The sequence below is a fragment of the Schistocerca gregaria genome, chromosome X, assembly GCF_023897955.1.
Source record: "Schistocerca gregaria isolate iqSchGreg1 chromosome X, iqSchGreg1.2, whole genome shotgun sequence".
NCBI lineage: Eukaryota > Metazoa > Arthropoda > Insecta > Orthoptera > Acrididae > Schistocerca > Schistocerca gregaria.
The window spans coordinates 800,816,457-800,835,803 of record NC_064931.1 but is presented as its reverse complement, the minus strand read 5'-3'; the positions used below and the strand labels follow the sequence as shown (position 1 = coordinate 800,835,803).

General features: G+C 40.9%; 1 protein-coding gene across 15 annotated transcripts in view; it reads left to right on the top strand.

The window, feature by feature from the left end:
• LOC126298507 (forkhead box protein P1) overlaps window positions 1-19,347 on the top strand; it is a 692,749-nt gene that overhangs the window by 328,679 nt on the left and 344,723 nt on the right. The gene's annotated exons all lie outside the window — the stretch shown is intronic.

The window sequence follows — 19,347 nt, the reverse complement described above, 5'->3', positions numbered from 1 at the left end:
TTTTGAAAGGTAATTAATGTGGTAATACACGAAGGTATAGCAGCAGGCAAGGGCTCTGTAGATATGAGATACCACGAGAAGACGTCTTAATTGCAAAATAATTACAAATATGAATCCGTGTTTCATAGTATCATCAGTACGAGGGAAATTTTTTCAGTGTATCTTTAGTCTTTAAGCCTTCAACATTCATTGAGTAATCTTATTCCGTCAACCTACAAAGTTTCCCAGTGTACTGTTAAACGAATGCGACGGTGTTTAATGATTTATCCTTTGCCGCCACCCATTTGTAGTTTTCGATTCCGTAGCATAAGATTACTTACGTCTGTATCAGAAAATGACTTAGGAGAATCACAGACACGTGGACTTCCGCAGTGCAATACTTTTACTTGTAGTGGTACTGAACGGAAGTCCATTGTAGGGATGGAACTCAAAATGCCGCATTATTGATTAAAGCGTAACACGTAATTTCTGCTATTGAGCCCGCACTGTAGGGAGAAGCAGGTTTCGATTCAATTATTGACATAAACAAAAATGTAAATGTAAGCAACGATTACATTCCAGCATTTGAGAGATTTGATAGACACACGAAGAAACTTTCTAGTTCTTTGATCCTTGTGTTGATTCACAATATCGAGTTACTCACTAATAATGTACAGATGTTTGGGGAATAATTATAATGGCCGAGTGTCTCAAGCAGTAGAAGGAACAATTCAAAAGCAATTAATTAATATTTTGTTGGATGCCTCTTTTGGGGGCCCACAGAAGTTTTATAGTTTATTCTTTGAGCACGCCATACTGCGATGAAGTCACAGGCCATCATCTTCGTTAAAAATATAATGCTTTTTTAAACTTCGCAACCGAACTTTCTTCTTTTTGCTGGCAAAACTACTGAATTCCTTAAATAACATAGCAACTAAATGTTAACTGTGCCAAATAGAGCTGAAGAAGTACTGTCGCCCTTGGAATCGACAGCGCGCTCCCTTACATACTGACGTCATAGTATACAGCCTGCAACGAAATTTCTTCCAGTATATATTTTAGATAGAAAATGGACATCAAAAATGGCGTTTTGGCGATGCAATAATGGCTTGCAGCTCACCTCTCTTGTTTTAATACTGTATATTAGAGCTGATCAGTTAATTCAGAGGTCAGGACACTGTTTTAGAGTAACCAAGATGCAGGATTCAATTTCAGTTGTAGGCGTTCTTGCGTTATTTTATTATTTTCTTCTGTGGGATATGGTCTCTGGCTTTTTAATCACTGTGCAGAAATTCCAGGAAGTCTTGAATAAACACATGTAGTTACTCAATCTTAACACATAAATGAGAGTGCGATAGTTTTTATTGTTTTAGATTCAAAGATATATATTACCTTTGAGCATTAACTCTATTTCCTTACCACGCAGTATACTATTTCACTCTTTTCGGTCCATTGACAGCATTGCTTTCTCCCTTCTTCAGTCTTTCCTTCCTAAAAAGTTTAAAAAAACCGAACTGCATCCATCTCCTTTAAAAAAATTTATCCATTATGGATTTGGAAGATTGCGACTGTGGTGAATAAAGGTTTCCAGAAATATCTGCAGCCAGTTGCCTTTTGTGATGCTTCGAGTTTTATTGATCGTGACAAGCTGCTTCACGAAGCCTTTGCCACTAGCGAAGTTTGTGTAGTGCTATAGAGTTAACGTAACTGTAAAAAATAACTTATGTTTTCCAAAGTAATGTAAGCTCCAGGAATAAACTCAAGGATGCTAAAAAACTGGACACGACCTCCACAGTGCTCCAAACATTCATTAAAAATGTTTACCATCTGATGATGAGTTGTTAGGCTATTTGAAACCGGCCGTGGTACATAAAAAATTGAAGTATCACAAAAAAGACTGTTGCAGTTATTTCTGGAAACTTCTTTCATTTGCTTTTTGGTGTATCCTTGCTTTTTGTGTTCTCCACAAATAAATTTATGTTTGTACTATGTAGATAAAAAATAAACATCACACAGACATGTGATTTACATTAAATGTTTCAGACCACTTCGCGTATTTTATTCCAACGCAGATATCCGACATGCCCCGAAGAACTATTTTGGCTTAAGTTACAGTGTTGCCATATAGGCTTTCTTCAATGTAGATTTTTTTGGCAAAAACACACACAGGACGAAATTTCGTTACAGTCATTTTTGTGCTGCTAGTTTGCGAGGAATCGCGCTCTGAAGTCCGTGCGCACGATTTTTTCTTCGCCCTGCGTAGGAGTTCATAGAATTTATCGAAAGTAAGTGCAGCACTGGAAGAAATGTGACACACAGATAAGCACGCATGCGCGGGAGGAGGCAGCAGAATAATTGTGGGTGGGTCTCTAGGCGCCACCGCGCCCTTCTTTTAATTGAAGCCATTCTTGGCCCCGTTCGCTTCTCCCGGGAGTGGCTATTCCTTACATTGCTCTCATTTCGCATTTCCCTCCCTATCGTTCTCTATTTGCTGACGGAAGGCACGCGCTCACGCAGAACGGGTGACATGAACCTCTCTTCGCAGATCTGCTCATCTGTCAGCGATCACGTTCCAAGTTGCTACCGCAGTTTCAAATTAACGGTATTTCAGTGACGAAACTGTCTAGCTTACGGCAACTCACTATCGTACAAACATATTCTTCATCTGAAAGAAGTATGACCAAACAAACGAGTAGAAACTGGAACAACTCACTGATCCTGATCGTTCAACAAATGAAACTAGACTTGATCATTCATCGTCCTTAGTGTGTGAGAATTTACCAGTTTCTCTTACTGTCGGGTGACAAATCCCGGTCTTCCGATCGCCTACAGAGAGGATCGTAAAGACAGTATGTTCTTCCAGAGGTACTGTACCTGGAACCGAAGTGAGGCCACATTACCATTTTATGAGTAGGAATAGCAAGAATCTCGGAATGCATCTGACATCTTGATCAGCGTGGGTGGGTAGGTAAAATTTTTATTATGTTTCTGTAGTCACGCGGGCCTGGAAGGCATTCATAGTACAGTTATCGACTTCGTACGTACGTGACAAATGTATATTTTTGTGTTCGGCTCTACAGCAATGATTTTCAGCTTACTTAAAGATATAAAACGCAGCACATAGAATTTGAGTGGTGTCACCAAAATCAGATATCTATTCGCTGATCTTTCTCGAAGTACTATTTTTTCACGTTGTATTTATCATTTCAAAAGTGAACATTTAATGATAGTATTTTAAGCAGTTCTGATTAGTTAAATGAAATTAGGTTCATATTTATAGCCACTACAGAGACAACGAAAATAGCTGTATTTATCACTTTTAATAGTACTTTTGTGAATGTGACTGAGAAAATCGGAACAGATTTCTCATTCGAATGTCACCTCTATTATAAACTGAATGTTTACACGCACTTATTAAAAATAAGTAAGACACTTCACAGTCGTCTCTGCATAGATTGTAATAATTATTTTTCCCCATTAATCCTGTATGGTTGCATCAAAGATAATCATCAAGGAAGTTCGGAAAGTTCATTAAAGAGGAAAATAACTGCTGTGTTGACTGTTGAAACGTGTGCTGCTGAGGTTTTTCTTATTTTTTATCTTTTTTAAATTTCATAATCAGTGCAGGAAGTTATGCTTCTTTACTGCAACCAATTTTCCTTAAGGAACAGGTAATAGCAACAGGATTCGGCGAGAGAATTTAATTCGATATATTGCTAGAAAGAAAATCGTTCCCGCCTATTAAAGTTAGTGCGTGCAGAAACCAGGCTAATAGCACTTTCGCAGTTACACTAATAATAGAGTGCGTAGAGTTTCTGTGAAATGTGAACTACAATATCTGAAATTTCGTGTATTTGAGATTATTAGAGCAGTTTTCTATTTTAGTGTTAAATTATAAGTGGACTGTTACATAAGAATCATCTCTATCGTTACACGTTCACAATCAGCACAAGTGAATAGCGGTTATTACCTATCGTTTATTTCATCTACGTCTACATTTACATGGATCTTCTGCAATTTACACTTAAGTGCCTGACAAAGGCTCGATAGAACCATTTTCACACTATTTTCCTCTATTTTCTCTTCGAACAGCATGCAGGAAAAACGAACACTTAAATTTATCCGTGCGAGCTCTTATTTCTCTTATTTTATAACGATGATCATTTCTCCATATGCAGGTGGGCGCTAACAGAATATTTTCGCATTTGGAGGAAAAAGTTGGTGATTGAAATATAGTGAAAAGTTCTCTCCACAACAAAAAAATTCCTTTGTTTTAATGATTGTCATCCCCAAAAAAAATGGCTCTGACCACTATGCGACTTAACTTCGGAGGTCACACAGTCGCCTAGAACTTAGAACTAATTAAACCTAACTAACATAAGGACATCACACACATCCATGTCCGAGGCAAGATTCGAACCTGCGACCGTAGCGGTCGCTCGGTGCTAGACTGTAGCGCCCAGAACCGCACGGCCACTCTGGCCGGCAATTGTCATCTCAATTCGCGTATCAGTCCGTGACACTTTCTTCCCTATTTCATGATAGTAAAAAACGAGCTGCCCTTCTCTGAACTTTTCCGATGTTCTCTGACAACCCTCCATGATAAGGATCCCATTCAGCACAGCAGTACTCCAGAAGAGGACGGAGGTATTCTAGGCAGTCTCTTTAGTGGATCTGTTGCATCTTAAGTATTTCGCCAGTAAAACGCTGTCTTTTGTTCGCCTTCCCAGAGTATTGTCTGTGTGATCGTTCCTATTTAAGTTGTTCCTTATGTATTTAGGCGAATTGATGGCCTTTAGATTTGTACGATTTATCTTGTAAACGAAGTGTAATGGATTTCTTTTAACACTCATGTGGATAACCTCATTATTCAGGGTTAGTTGTCGCTTTTCGCACCACATAGATATCTTGTCTAAATCATTTTTCAACTAGTTTTGATTTTCTGATGACTTTAGTAGATGGTAAATGACAGTTTCATCTGCAAACAACCTTAGGGAGCCGCTCAAATTGTCTCTTAAATCACTTGTATAGATTAGGAACAGCAGGAGGTCTACATCTCTTCGTTGTGAACGTCAGATATCACTTCTGCTTCACTTGACGACCTCCCGCCAATTATTGCGAACTGTGACCACTCTGAAAGGAACTGAGACGCCCCATATGCTCGCAATTAAATTAGAAGCTACTTTTGAGGAACGGTGTCAAAAGTTTTCTGAATATCCCCTGTCAATATCACTCATTAGTTCACGAGAATAAAGAGCTAGTTGTGTTTCACAAGAACGATATTTTCTGAATCCGTGCTGACTATGTGTCAATAGAACAAAACGATGTGTGTGAAATCTTATGGGACTTAACTGCTAAGGTCATCAGTCCCTAAACTTACACACTACTTAACCTAAATTATCCCAAAGACAAAAACACACACCCATGCCTGAGGGAGGAGTCGAACCTCCGCCGGGACCAGCCGCACAGTGTCAATAGATCATTTTTTTCAAAATAATTCATAATGTTAGAACATAGTATATGTTCCAGAATCCTACTGCAAATCGACGACGATTATACAGATCTGCAATTCATCGGATTACTGCGATTTCTTTTCTTGAGCATTGGCTTGACCTGTGCAACTTTTCAGTCTTTAGATACGATTCTCTCATCGGGAGAGTGGTTTTATATGATTGCCATGTATTGAATTCTTATATCAGCCCACTCTGAAAGAAATATAATTGGTATACGATCTGGACCGGGAAACTTGACTTTATTAAGGAATTTGATTTACTTCACTACACCAACGATAGCTACATTTTTATTGCTCGTGTTGGCAGCTGCTCCTGATTAGAATTCCGGAATATTTACTTCGTCTTCTTTGGTGAACTAATTTCGGAAAACCATATTTAGTAACTCCGCTTTAGTGGCACTGTCATCAGTAACATTACCATTTTTATCACGCAATGAAGGTAGTGATAGCGTCTTTACATACGACCAGAATCTCTTTCGATCTTCTGACAGATTTCGAGACGGAGATTCATTGGTGATGTTATTAAAACCATCTCGTATTGAAGTCCATGCTGAATTTCGAGCTTCAGTAAAACTTCGCCAATATTGGGATTTTTTGTTCTTCTAAATTTGGTATGTTTTTTTCGTTGCTTCTGCAACAATGCTCTGACCTGTTTTGTGTACCATGTAGGACGAGATAAGTCCCTTATTAATTTATTTGGTATAATTCTGTCAACTGCTGTCGATCTATTTCCTTGAATTAAAGCCACACCTGACCTACGCTTACACAGTTGGTTCGGAAATAATGGAGACTGTCACTCAGGAAGACGTCAAGCGAATTTTCATTTGCTTTTTTTAAAATAGATATAATTCGCGTTTATTTTTGGTTGGTTTGTATGTAACGGTATTCAGTCTCTAGATTCAGTCTCTAACAGAAAAAGCACTCCATCACCAAATATATTTGATCTATCCTTTCCGAACACCATTAGGCAGTTTGTAGAAAATTCGGCTGAATGTATCTCTGGCTTTAGCCAGCTTTCAGCTCCTGCAACGGTTTGAGCTTCAGCGCTTTCTTTAGCGCCTAGAGCTCCGTCCTGTGTTTGTCCTTGACCCTTTGAGGCTCAGGCCTTTTCTTGTTCTTTCTCGAGACTCTCTGACTCAAAAAACCGCCAAGTCTACTCCACACAGCCCACGGCACACAAGTAGGCGCTTGCTGTGTGTAATCGACCCCTGATCTATGAATGAGAACCAGATGCACCAACACCCAAAGGCGCAAGTCGAGGAATCTGCAGCCTACACGGCAACAGAAGCCCTGAGCTTCGGATTCAGCCCCTCCACTCGGCTCTGAACTAAAGTCCGCAGTTGGTACTGTCGATTATGCTGCAGATGGTGAGTTCTGTCTTCATCCCACAAGCAATACTGGCAGTCTTTGCCAATTCAGATAGCCGCGGGAAACCAGAGAGAATCTCATCCGATCCGAAGCGACACATTTAATTAATACCGACACTAGCCACCACCTGCCGTTGGATGCACCCTGTGATCTTCATCATGGCATCTGGAAGGACAAGTACCACATTTGTGATGACACACCTCCCCCTCCCCTCCAGTAAGCCCATAGAGTGCACACTAAATTTCTTCCCCTCCTTGCCAGACATATTCTTAAGGGGCCAAAGTGCAGGCCTAAATTGGAGCTCCCAAGAAGTAGTAATCACGTTCTTTGTGAATGCCCGGATCTTGCAGGGTGAGAGGCTTCCTCTGAAACAGGACAAGTGACTGCATTTGGCTCAGGATCTTCATCAGCCACAGACAGCACAGAGACAGCGACCTAAACCCGTTTCTCAGACTAACCAGGGAGGTCTTTCGACGCCAACCCCCCTCCCCGGATAGTCTTTCGCTGCTTGCCTACCTTCAAACGACCTCCCAAACGACCACAGCTGAGGGGCCAAACCGAATGCGGGCCTTAGTGGATAGATCGGGGGACACGAACGACGTTCTGAATATTCCATGGATCGCCACGTCAGGTGCCCCACAATGACGTCCATTGGCAACAGCCTCGAGCTGGAAGGCCGAAGCTAGCACGAGCCGGAGCTGTGAGCGAAGGATCAAAAACTCAGCTCGCGTCGAACACAGTAATCACAGTGCCAGCCCATATTAGAGACGACGGAACTATACACAAGACAGTTATTAAAATGCAGAACTGTGCCTAGTAAATATACAAACAGGCAATGAATTTAAGAATTAAATTACTAAGCACACAGAGGCCGGACGGGGTGGCTGAGCGGCTCTAGGCGCTACAGTCTTGAACCGCGCGACCGCTACGGACGCAGGTTCGAATCCTGATTCTGGCATGGATATGTGTGATGTCCTTAGGTTAGTTAGGTTTAAGTAGTTCTAAGTTCTAGGGGACTGATGACCTAAGAAGTTAAGTCTCATAGTGCTCCGAGCCATTTGAACCATTTGAACTAAGCACACACATAAACGAAAGTAAGTCACTTCTAGTTAGAAACTCATAAAACAGTTCACAAACTAACGACGTACTCTCTTTTGTGCTGCAAAAAAAAAAAAAAACTTCCGGGTTAACTAGGGTGCCTTACAACTGAAGTGCCTGTTCAAAGAAAAGCAAACGAATTACTGTGGCAGTACTATTACAAGAGGCGGAAATGTATACCACACAGTTATTAAACCACGTAAACACGAAATAAATTTAAGAATTAAACTAGTAACCACACGGTTAAACGGAAAATAAGTGCTTCTAGTTAGAAACTCGTAAAATAATTTACAAACGAACGATGTACTCTCCTGTGGTGCTGCTGGCTTCTAAATAAATTATTCATCCAGCATAGCAGCGGACATTAACACAAGCTCATCTGGCCACCTATCGCTTAAAGGAGACCGCTGTAAAAGCAGTTGGAGTTCTTATGAAGTAGACACGACAGCAGACATGGGATAAAGGCAAGGATGCGCTGCTTCCATCGTAACAGGTCGGTAAAGCTAATACGAAAGTGTAGCACAGATACTCAGGAAACGTGAATGGAAATCTCTGGAAGGAAGGTGGCGTTGTTCTTGAGTAAATATGCAGAATCTGTATTCCAGGGAGGCTGCGCCATCATTCTTCTGCCACTAACGCGTATCTCACGTAGGGACCATGAGAAATTAGAGCGCGTAACGAGTCACATAGGTAGTTGCTTTTCCCTCGCTCAATATGAGAATGGAATAGCACAGAAATTCGAAAACATCGGTTCGACGTAGCCGTTTCTACGCACTGTGCAGTGGATCGCGTGGTGTCATGTTCACACAGATCCGACGTGTTTCAGGTTAGTAAATGCTAAACTTAGTCTGTTAAGATGAGGACAAAACTTTCCTTTAGGTGAAATTGATCTTAAAAGATTTCTGAAAGTGAATAATTATGTAGCTTCCTAATTTTGAGACACTTGTCCTGGATGTCGTATAGAGTACATAACGTGTCTTATACTCTCGATAAATGGGAAGAGTTACCTTATACCACGCCTATCCTTTATAAGATATCGGCGACACTACTATTCCCTATCATCGCTATTTGCTTTTGTCAGAAAGTGAAATAATTTAAGTATGTTACGACGAAGATGTACACGGTGTAAAGAACGGAAAAAAGAAAATTATTCAATTAGTGAACACTTACTTACGGACACGTTAAAGGCTGCTGCACATTTTTCAAACTTTCCCGTCGAAGAGGTTATACAAATAAATATCCCGTAATAATGCACAAACCCCGAAGGGGATAAGTCGCGAGGTGAAATACCAGTAGTCAGTGCGAACTAGGTATTTTGTTCAAACAGAAATTCGAAGCGGGAGAGCCGGGTATCGCTCGGCACAAAGTGCACATCCGGTCTCGATTGTCCGACGAGGACAGGCCGTGGACGCAAGCTCGTCGCTTCTATTTCATTTCGTTCACCGCCTCCCAGTTGACCCCGAAGCTGGCGGTGGCGGATGCCTTCGGTTTCGCGGGAAAAATGCGTCAAGTCGTGGGTGCGCTAATGGGCGCGCCGGCAGCTGGCCGGCACCACTAGCGCTCCAGATTTCTCATGCACGACGGCCGCTGTAATTTGTTAAGGAGGCGCTGCTGGCGCTGCCGGGCGGGTGTGGCAGCGAGTGCGCGCTGCGCCGCCTCCGCCTCCGCCTCCGCCGCCTCCGCCGCCGCCGCCGCCGCCGCCCCCACTGCGCAAGGCGGGCACGCGGCCCGCCCCGGGGGCAGGTGTGGGCGTGGCTCCGGCCAACCAGGTGATAGACACGCCCCCCGCCCCCGCCCACCGACTCGGCCCACTGCGACGCCCCGCCGCTTCTTCCCCGCCGCATTACTTTGCAATTTAATGAAACGAAAAATTATTGTTTAAAATTTCGCCGCCGAACTTACAATACCATTGGCTAATTGCCCGTCAACAGTTTTGTCTTTTGAGGTTGACAACCCCGCACTTCAGTTTTTGGTTTAGGCTTTAGAATTCTCGTTATTGGCGACTTCTTTTACCCAGACGTCCGAAGATACGCTTCACCTTTTATCGATTTCAGTACTCGGCCGAAGCTGAAAAGTAGTTACATTTTTGTTACTTACTCTGTATAAGCAAATTCTTACCATTTCTGCGTTACGATCGATCGAGACAGACACGACCCTCCCACTTTTTTGCCTTTCGTACCCAGAATGCGTCACAATTTTTAATTCGCCAGTTGCTGTATTTCGATGTGGTTAAGTTACGTAGGACAGGATTCGTTATCCAATTCCACCTCTCAAATCGCCTACCCACTTCGGTCCCCTGATTCTAAATTGAATTTTGCCAACTTCCAGCACTAACTGCGATGGTTTGATTTTGGCATCGCCTGCTAGCGCTACGTCTTCGTGAAGCGATATACTTGTAATTACGTGCCTCTTCGTCCATTTCTATACACATACTAACATTACCGCTACCTTTTCTTTCCAACCACGTAGAGCCCCTCAATTTGTGATTCCCACCTGTCGTATAAGACGTCCCTTCCATCGAAAAGCTGTTTGCCGTGGGCACCACGAACATCGATATCTACCTTTGTCTCTCTTCGATCCTGAACCGAATCTAGCTCACTAATTTCATTTGATGATCGTATCCTCTGTTTAGAAACACTACTCTGTGTTGACTATAGACCTGTACTTCACATACGCTGATGTCCATTCCACTTTCGCAACGCATATCGCGTCCAGATTTGCAGCGCTCCAACATACACCATTCATCGGACGACGGATCATTTCAGCTATAAAGGGGATAGTCTGTTTGATATTTCGGTGGTTCCATTCTGAACTAGAACGTGTCCACTTCGATCAGTAATGGGGATGATTCTGTAGTAACTGTATCCCCTGAGAAACACGACACGTTTTCGAGATTTTCTATTCCTTCAATGTACAGACTTGCAGATAATACACTCTCACAATTGGCTTCTACTTACACATATAAGCTATCAATCCTGTTAAATTTACTTTCGTAATTCAGAACACTTAAGGATTCATGCTACTCCAACAGCTACACACCGACGTGAGCTATAAATGAGGCGATATAAACATCTGCTTTCCTAAGATATTTCGCGAGACCGATTATGAATTTTATCGTACTCACTTCTCCAACGACCGTGATCATTTGATTACAGCTTCCTCTACTGAGAAGTACTAACACTGTCTTGAGTTTTGTGAACGAAGATTCCTGATAGGTTCGCAGTCAGCGTTAAGATGTAGAGTTCTCTACAACTTGCTTCCTGGGAATGACAGTTCCGAGGTTGCACGAAGGTAAAGACATAGCGCCATCAGTATGATCATGCTCATGGATAGCACTTGATGTAGACAGCAACCTTCTGGTCGAGCACAGCTTTCTTTTTTTTTTTTTTTTTTGAGTATGAGTCTTTTGTTCACGCACGTAAACTAACGCTCCCCTTTATTTTTCCTCTTTTAATTCAGTTGTAGCTAAATTTGTAAGGTTCTAACTGCAGCATGCACATATCTTTTATTGGACATCGGCGTATCTGAGATGAAACAAGGATTGATGTGAATATACGCATTTCTTGCACATCCAGTCTCAAATTCGGGCTGCAATCAAATACACTGACATCGTGAAACTGACAGTCTTCAACAGCATCTACTGCCACTGAGAAACTTTAGCAGTTTCTCTCGGTAGTAACAAGTAGTGATATGGTTTGCACGCCAATAGTATTGGGTTGTGCAGTTTGGCGATTTTGATAACCTTTTGCTGGTGTCTCGTGACATTGACAAAATAACATTTTGATTAGGACGAGAAAGACAAAAGTCTCAACGTTACGTGGTCTGCTGTAGGTGAGCAAAGGGCTCAGTTTTTGTCACAGTAGTTAGTAACCTTAAAATGTCCTAGAGTACAGAAGTACAGCATTCGTACTAGAAAAGTGTTCTTATTCCTAAAGAAATTTCGACCGTCTTTGTAATTCAGTTAGAAATCAGTACCGCCATTCTGGTCCTTGCGAAACAGCTTTCTGAAAAAAAAAAGCTGTTTTTTTATTTACCCTTCACTTTGACACCACATAATACTTAGGTGACCAAATCTGTCAAACGGTCGACTACAGCTCTCTGTTAAGCAGCTACGGTCTAAAGGTTATATATAGAACGTATTGTGGATTACAGTGTTCGGGGATACTAGTGCACGCTGACGTATCTTTCTAGTTGAATTAGGTGGTATTTCAAACACTGAAATCGTTCACGCTCATGTGACAGTCTTCTACACGAATGGAAGAAATACTTGTTAGAATTGTCTGGCATCTTATCCTGTGATACCGAGAATGAGCCCTACCTCTCCTTCCGGTCCCCTTAGTCAGACATTTCAAACTGGATAGCTCTCTTTATGGATTTTGCGAGTATTTGGTTATTTCGTACTCTAGTTTCTTGTTTATACGACAAATTATACGCAAGATCGTTCTAGATACAACTACATCATTTCATAGAGTTAACAATACGTTTATCAAAAAGCGACCCACGGAGTCTAAATCAGAGTAAACAGAGCAGAAGGGGTACATTAAACAGATAGCTCTGTCTGCATGTGGCACCCATCTTTTATTTGTGTGTGCTTGCTCATTCGTTAGAGCTGCCATTGTTTATGCACTGAACATGGACAGCTTACTTGACGATTGTGCAATAACTATCTGAAGAATCTATTTTATCTAGTTAAAAGACTATATTTCAGATTTCTGAAATACGTATTCCTTCGTGAACATTTTACCCCATTAGAGATTGACATAATACAATTTTCCCTTAGAAAGGACAACATGTTCCGCCTCGATTGTTATTCACGATCACAATTACGGCTGTTGAGCCATGTCACAGCTCATTATTACGTGCGTCGATGCATGTTGATCTTTTTAAGAGGAAGTGTCCTCGTGCTAACGACGTTTACATATTCCAGGAGTCCTCGTCACTTATACAAAAGAATCTCCATAAGGTGTATAAATTATTTTTAACCTCAGTTAACTTGATTTAATTTCCTAAGCAACTGACAAATGTTTGTGGAGGCATGCAGAAAATGGTTCAAATGGCTCCAAGCATTACGGGACTTAACATCTGAGGTCATCAGTCCCCTAGACTTAGAACTACTTAAACCTGGCTAACCTAAGGACATCACACACACCCATGCCCGAGGGAGGACTCGAACCTCCCCTGGGACCAGCCGCACAGTCCATGACTGCAGCGCCTGAGACCACTCGGCTAATCCCGCGCGGCGAACTATGATTAAAGATAGTGGGCCAGATGGGAGACAATGGCGAAGAAACTCACAAATTCATGCCAAATGTTAACAACTAAATTTCGTCCAACATGGTAAACAACTAAAACAGGATCAATAATGTCAGTAGTGTAAGAGTAGTCATTTGTCTTCACAGTTGAGAGGAATACAACTTTCTGTCGGTTCACAGAGTCGTCAGTGTTCACTGTGAGAGAGCTGAGGCAGTGTGGTTGACGTGTTGAGGCAGTGTGGTTGACGTGTTATACTCGGAACGAAGTTCAAATTCCTCCTCACTCACCCTGATTTTGGTTCCACCCTATTTCATAGAATGCCGAAATGATTCTTTCAACAATGCTACGGTCGATTTCTTTACATGGGCATATGAGTTAGAGCTCCGTCTCTAACGACTTCCACGTTGACTCTAACCTATCTATTGAATTTCTGTTGCGGCTAGAAGAGCTTCCAAAGTCCAACTGTGCTATAACTGAAAAAATAGGGAGACAGAGATAACACGTCTCTCCCTCATACCACATTCCTGAAGTAGATTTTCGGGAAAACAGTTAAGATGAGCATATGCCTTTTCTATCCAACGATAATCTTTTAGACACACAACAGAAATCTGAATTATTATCAGTCTCGAAATTTCTGCCTCCACGATCTGTTTCTGCGTAAATGCAACAGAAATTCATGCCGGAAATAGATTCCCGCAGTTACTATCCTGAATTTCGGAAGTATCGCCAGATTCGTCCTTTGCTGCTAACTGCAGCATCTGCTCTTAGTTCTCAGAACTTAGGCGAATTAGCCACAGATTTGACAGCTCACTAGTGTTTTTAGAAATAATGTCAGCGTGTCTTCATATCCTCGATAAGCTTTGTGATATTTCCTTGATATCTCTGAAATTGGGGTAGAGTGTTCTTAAGTGGCTCGTAAGCACTTACGTTATGGCTAAGTGACTAAGTCAGTGAATGAAAGAAAATTATTACAGGTTTTATTTTAGTGACGTTGATTTCATCAGTTATATAAGTTAATTATGTTGTAAAAAATGAAATGAAGAGTTGTTTGCGATATTGCGCATCGACACTATGACACTCAGTGAAATTCTTCTGTATAAGAAGATACCTGATGGACATGATCACTAGAAACCTTATTTTCATGCACTATCAAATCGTAAAATATGCATGCATAGTGAGACAGCAAAACAGCAAAAATATGCAGCATCAAAATTCAGTTCTATATTTATTTCTATTGTCTTCTAAATTAGTACACAACAACTAATTTCTCCAAAATTTTCTTCACTTAGGCCCATGTCGTTATCTGACAGAACATTTCTGTACATAGAGAAATGAAGTTTCCACTTCACAAGAAGTAACAGACGCGTAGATAATTTAAGAAGTTTCGAACAAAGTCAAATAAAGTTGAAAGTCTTTTGCATATTCGCCACAAAATATTTTTCTTTCTGCTAATTCATAACCTCAGAATCAGTATTTGAGCCGATAGCTTTGTTCAGCAAGTCTTGTGTTACAACACCCACTCCGCCATAGGATAGTTGTTTTCCAGCCTCTGAAGTAACAGTCGAAGATTCCACCAGTGGTAGTAGCCTTGTGACTTCCAGATTCGTTACTGTTGCAAACAAATGCGCAAAATTTGATTCTATGTAAATCAGGTCTTTCTTCAAATCTGTGTTCCCGGATACCACTTGCGCGTCTTTAAATGCAAGCTTTTATCAGTGGCTTTAAAAGTGTGTACGACCTCAAACCGAAAAATAGTACAGTTACGGGGCAGTAGCTTTAGGCTTATCAGTAGAATGAATCAACTTCAATAAATCTGTGGGAATTTACGGTCTTTATTCAGATATCCTGCTGGTTAAAATAGGTTGTGGTTGCAAAGCTAAATCTGGCAGTTTACCTCCAAATGGCGCGAAAAGGACAACTGTTTTCAAGAGCACATATAAAAGGAAAAAAAGTCAGGGTATGATTTAATTAAAGCTGTCAGAGTTATCAGACCTTTGTAGTTTATGTGCCTACTTACCTTGTTTATGGATGATGTCAACGTATTCGCATTGTCATGTTTTAGACGTACTCTTTGAGCTTCACGATGTGTCTCATGGCGTAAACATGTAACGTTGCTTAGGTCAGGAATAAAATATTTTAATCGCTTTCCCAGTCATCATCATATGCGAAGCGGTAGCGCTTAACATCAATAGAACCCGTTTTCATTTATGTTTATTGGCCACAGTATTCCTAAAAATTAGTAATATCAGATTACTGTAACATTTTAAAACATGATGTACAGTGTGTAAATGTTTTAGCAAACCCAATTCCCTTGGTTTGCAGGTGGATAACAAGGAGCATAAGGACTTGCAAAACGTGAGGTGCTATACAGGGAGAATCAGTGTCCGTCACACCGTGCAGTGCTGACAATGTACGCTTCGTGCCGATCACCCGCTGTAATAGAAATGTCCTACGAAACTCGGAAGTGACAAAATAACGCAAAAGCTCATACTGAAGAAGGTCATACTCAAATATTGTTCTCTTTGAAGTAATCGCTGCAGTTCCCTGACAAAATATCAAAAATAAATAATTTTTACGTATTTTTAAATAGATGCACGTGGAAACTGAATTTCATATTAAGTAATTTACTTTTTCACATAGCTGTGAATATGATATTTTTGTGAAACACAGACGGATCCGAGACATAATGTTTTGTGTACTTTTCTAAAAATGATTTGAATGTAGGTTTTGCTAGTCTTTCAAATGGTTCGTTGGCTCCTGCCAAAGTATTACATAAATCCACAAAATATTGGTTGGTTGGTTTGTGGGGGCTGAAGGGACTAGACTACAGAGGCCATCGGCCCCTCACAAAATATTAAGTTTGCGTTCGCTTACTTGGTATTCTACTAATAAATGATTGCACACTTTGCACTTTTGAGTCTTTCCATAGTTTCATCTTTCCATTATGACACGCAGAAGTTCCGTGCTGATCTAAATGAAACTTTTGTGCGCGGTTGACTTGTAAACGAAACATAATCTAAATCAGTATTACTTCTTTTTTGGCTTAACGTTTCAGTAAAGTGGCTTGGTATGTTGTACAAGTGTTTAGAAAAAAATATTGCTCAATACACGCTATTGCCTGGTAAAAAAAGTTTAATACACGACTACTTACGTCCTTACTACAACAGTCACACTAAACGAGAACACAGTCTGTTCTTAGAAATTCCTTTTCCTCGACACGTGTCTCATTGTCGATCGACTTCGTAATATAATCGCGGGAAGGAAATTGTTTAGTGACATGCTTTTGCCGTACTTTGTTGATACTTCTACTAAGTATCGTTCTGTTCACAACTGCTAAAATTTTTCACTTCTAAATCATAATTGGCACAGGCTGTAAATCTCATACTGAACTCGCTTCAGAGCCAATTACGGTGCGAGGGCAAGGAACTGGGAAGACAGGCGATGCGGATGGATGTATCTCGTGCAGTGCTGGGGAAACATACATTTCCTGCTGCGTAGCCCAGTACAGTAGTTTCTAACACTCGCATTAGATAGCTAGGATTGGCAGCAATGAGAGAAGGCACGAGTATATCGACTTCTGCCAACATCTGCCGATTCGAAATAGGTCATTTGAGTTCGCTATAAGGTTTGCAGACTGTAACAAAATCCGCTAAATTACTCGTGTTCCGCACTTTTTGCTTAATGCATATGAAAAAACACAAATAAAAGGTGCTATCGTGCAGTTTATTGTAATGTATGTACTGTAGCCAAGGAAACTGTATAATATGCATTATAAACGTCTAAATTTGTGCTGTTATATCGAACAAATCTTCGATGCATTTACTCCCCATCTGGCCAAAACATGCATATAAGATGTATTTGCTTAGAAATTCGGGCTCATGATCGTATTGCTGTTACCGCCTCTCTTAACCGGGGTGTTTCAGGAGGTATGGTCAGTATTCATGGATATGACAGGAACGACCAATCGAAGCAAAAAAATCTTGTAAACATGGGCTCTAAAATGCCTACTTTAACAGGTATGAGCACCTGTTCGTCTTCGCTACCACAAAACACATCTGTTCTACTGAACAAGTAGCCATAGCACCTTAGAGTTCACACTACCCCCTCCATAACTATGGAAATAAACGACGTGCAATAAAAGAGATGTGTTTTACAGTATCGTAGATGTGCTCATAACTCTTACGGTATGCATTTTATACTACACATGTACTTAACTTTTCGCTTCTAATGATCGTTCCTGTCATATGCCTCAATATTGGCCAGTCCTCCTGGGACACGCTGTTTAGGGCAGCCGACAGATTCCTGTTATATTTCTGATACTTCTGAAATCTAAGTGAGAGAATACCATCCCTGACAATACTTGCACAAATAAAACAGTAAATTCTGCATTCCCCGTGAAATGTGCTCACTAACTTTCTATCCGTATGTTTAAATGGTTCAAATGGCTCTGAGCACTATGGGACTTAACTTCTAAGGTCATCAGTCCCCTAGAACTTAGAACTAATTAAACGTACAAAGCATTATTTGCAACTACCATCAAATGTACAACAACCCCCACTCCGCCTTGTTTCATGCTTCCATATATTTATACTCTTACGTTACAGCTGTTTATACCAGTACTTCAAACATTATTTAAATAGGAATATTTCATACAGTATGCGTTACGTAACTGTGGTTAACAACATACTATAATTAACACATATTTCTTTACACGTGCCTGTAGTTCATATTTCTTTTTTAATATTAATTATTCAGATCCTGCTTTATTAAAGAGTATTTTAAGCAGGACATCACATACATCCATGCCCGAGGCAGGATTCGAACCTGCGACCGTAGCTGTCGCGCGGTTCCAGACTGTAGCGCCTAGAACCGCTCGTACACTAACCGTATGTATGTGGTATCATCACATACCCGTCTACATCGATTATCCATTGTAATATTACGCCAATGCAAGTGTATGAGCCGTATGAGTGGCACTCGACAGCTCTCTCTAGTTAGTAATCACAAAAGTGATGGAGAATGACAGATAGAAATGAAAACTTTTAATTTTGTGTCTGATAGCTTCGTAGGTGGAACGTGGGGAGAGTGCCAGAACCCTTGTGCTATATGTTGACCGATGAAACAGTCTTTCGTAAGCGCATTTACGTTCTTCGCAGTTTTCATTTAAGTCTAGATTCTTTTTTATTTGTTTTTTCCATATGCAACTCTTTACAATAATTTGTTTTAAAAAATGTGGCTTTAGATCGTTGGCTGCACTGAAGTCTCGTTCTCCACACTTTCGGAAACGATATAGCTTCTCTGCCTTTCGCGGTGAGAGGACTTCTCAGCATGCGCACCCAGAATCATGTTATTTGCTCTCGAATACGGATGTATCTCCAATCCCTCGGAGAGCAACCCTAGATCCGATAAAATTATTCACCATTCCGAAGAGACACCAACCGCAGCAGGCATACAAATAAAACGACTTCTTAATCTGAATCTTTAAAACACTGCCGCCGTCGCTGGCACTGTAGTCAAGATATAAGGCAATTGGCTTTCATTTCCAGTCGATCGGAGATGTACGAGCGTTTTATCGTTATTTTCTGCGCGCTTCCGTTATTAGCTGCGACATCTTTCCTTCACATTTTTCACCGATAAAGAGGCAGTTTCTTATTAAAACTGCATATCGAGCCGAGGGATCACCCGGGGTGCTGCACTGACATCACAATTCTACCAGCTGCCTCGTGGCTTACTATGCATTGGCTTTTCCACAAAGTCCCACTATTCGTAGAAAGAACAGCGTCGTGAAATGCTTTTATGAGCGATGTGACGCATAGGCTGACACTCCACATACTGTTCAAACCTACGAACAGTCTAAATTTCACTGCTAAATAATTTCTGCAATTCCATCGTTTCAGTAATTTTCACAGCTCGTCATAATGGTTCTTGTAAATAATAAAGTTATCTGTCAATAACCTATGTCTTTCGTTGGTATTTTTTTCAATTATAATTACATAGGAGGATTATTGGGCCAAAATCTAACAGAATGAAACAATTATATTTGCTGTCGTTTGGGTCTTACGCAGATTTCGCAGCGGAAACGTAACGTTGCTAAACGTTAACAGGGTGTAATTCACTGGGTGGTAAGAGCTATTCGT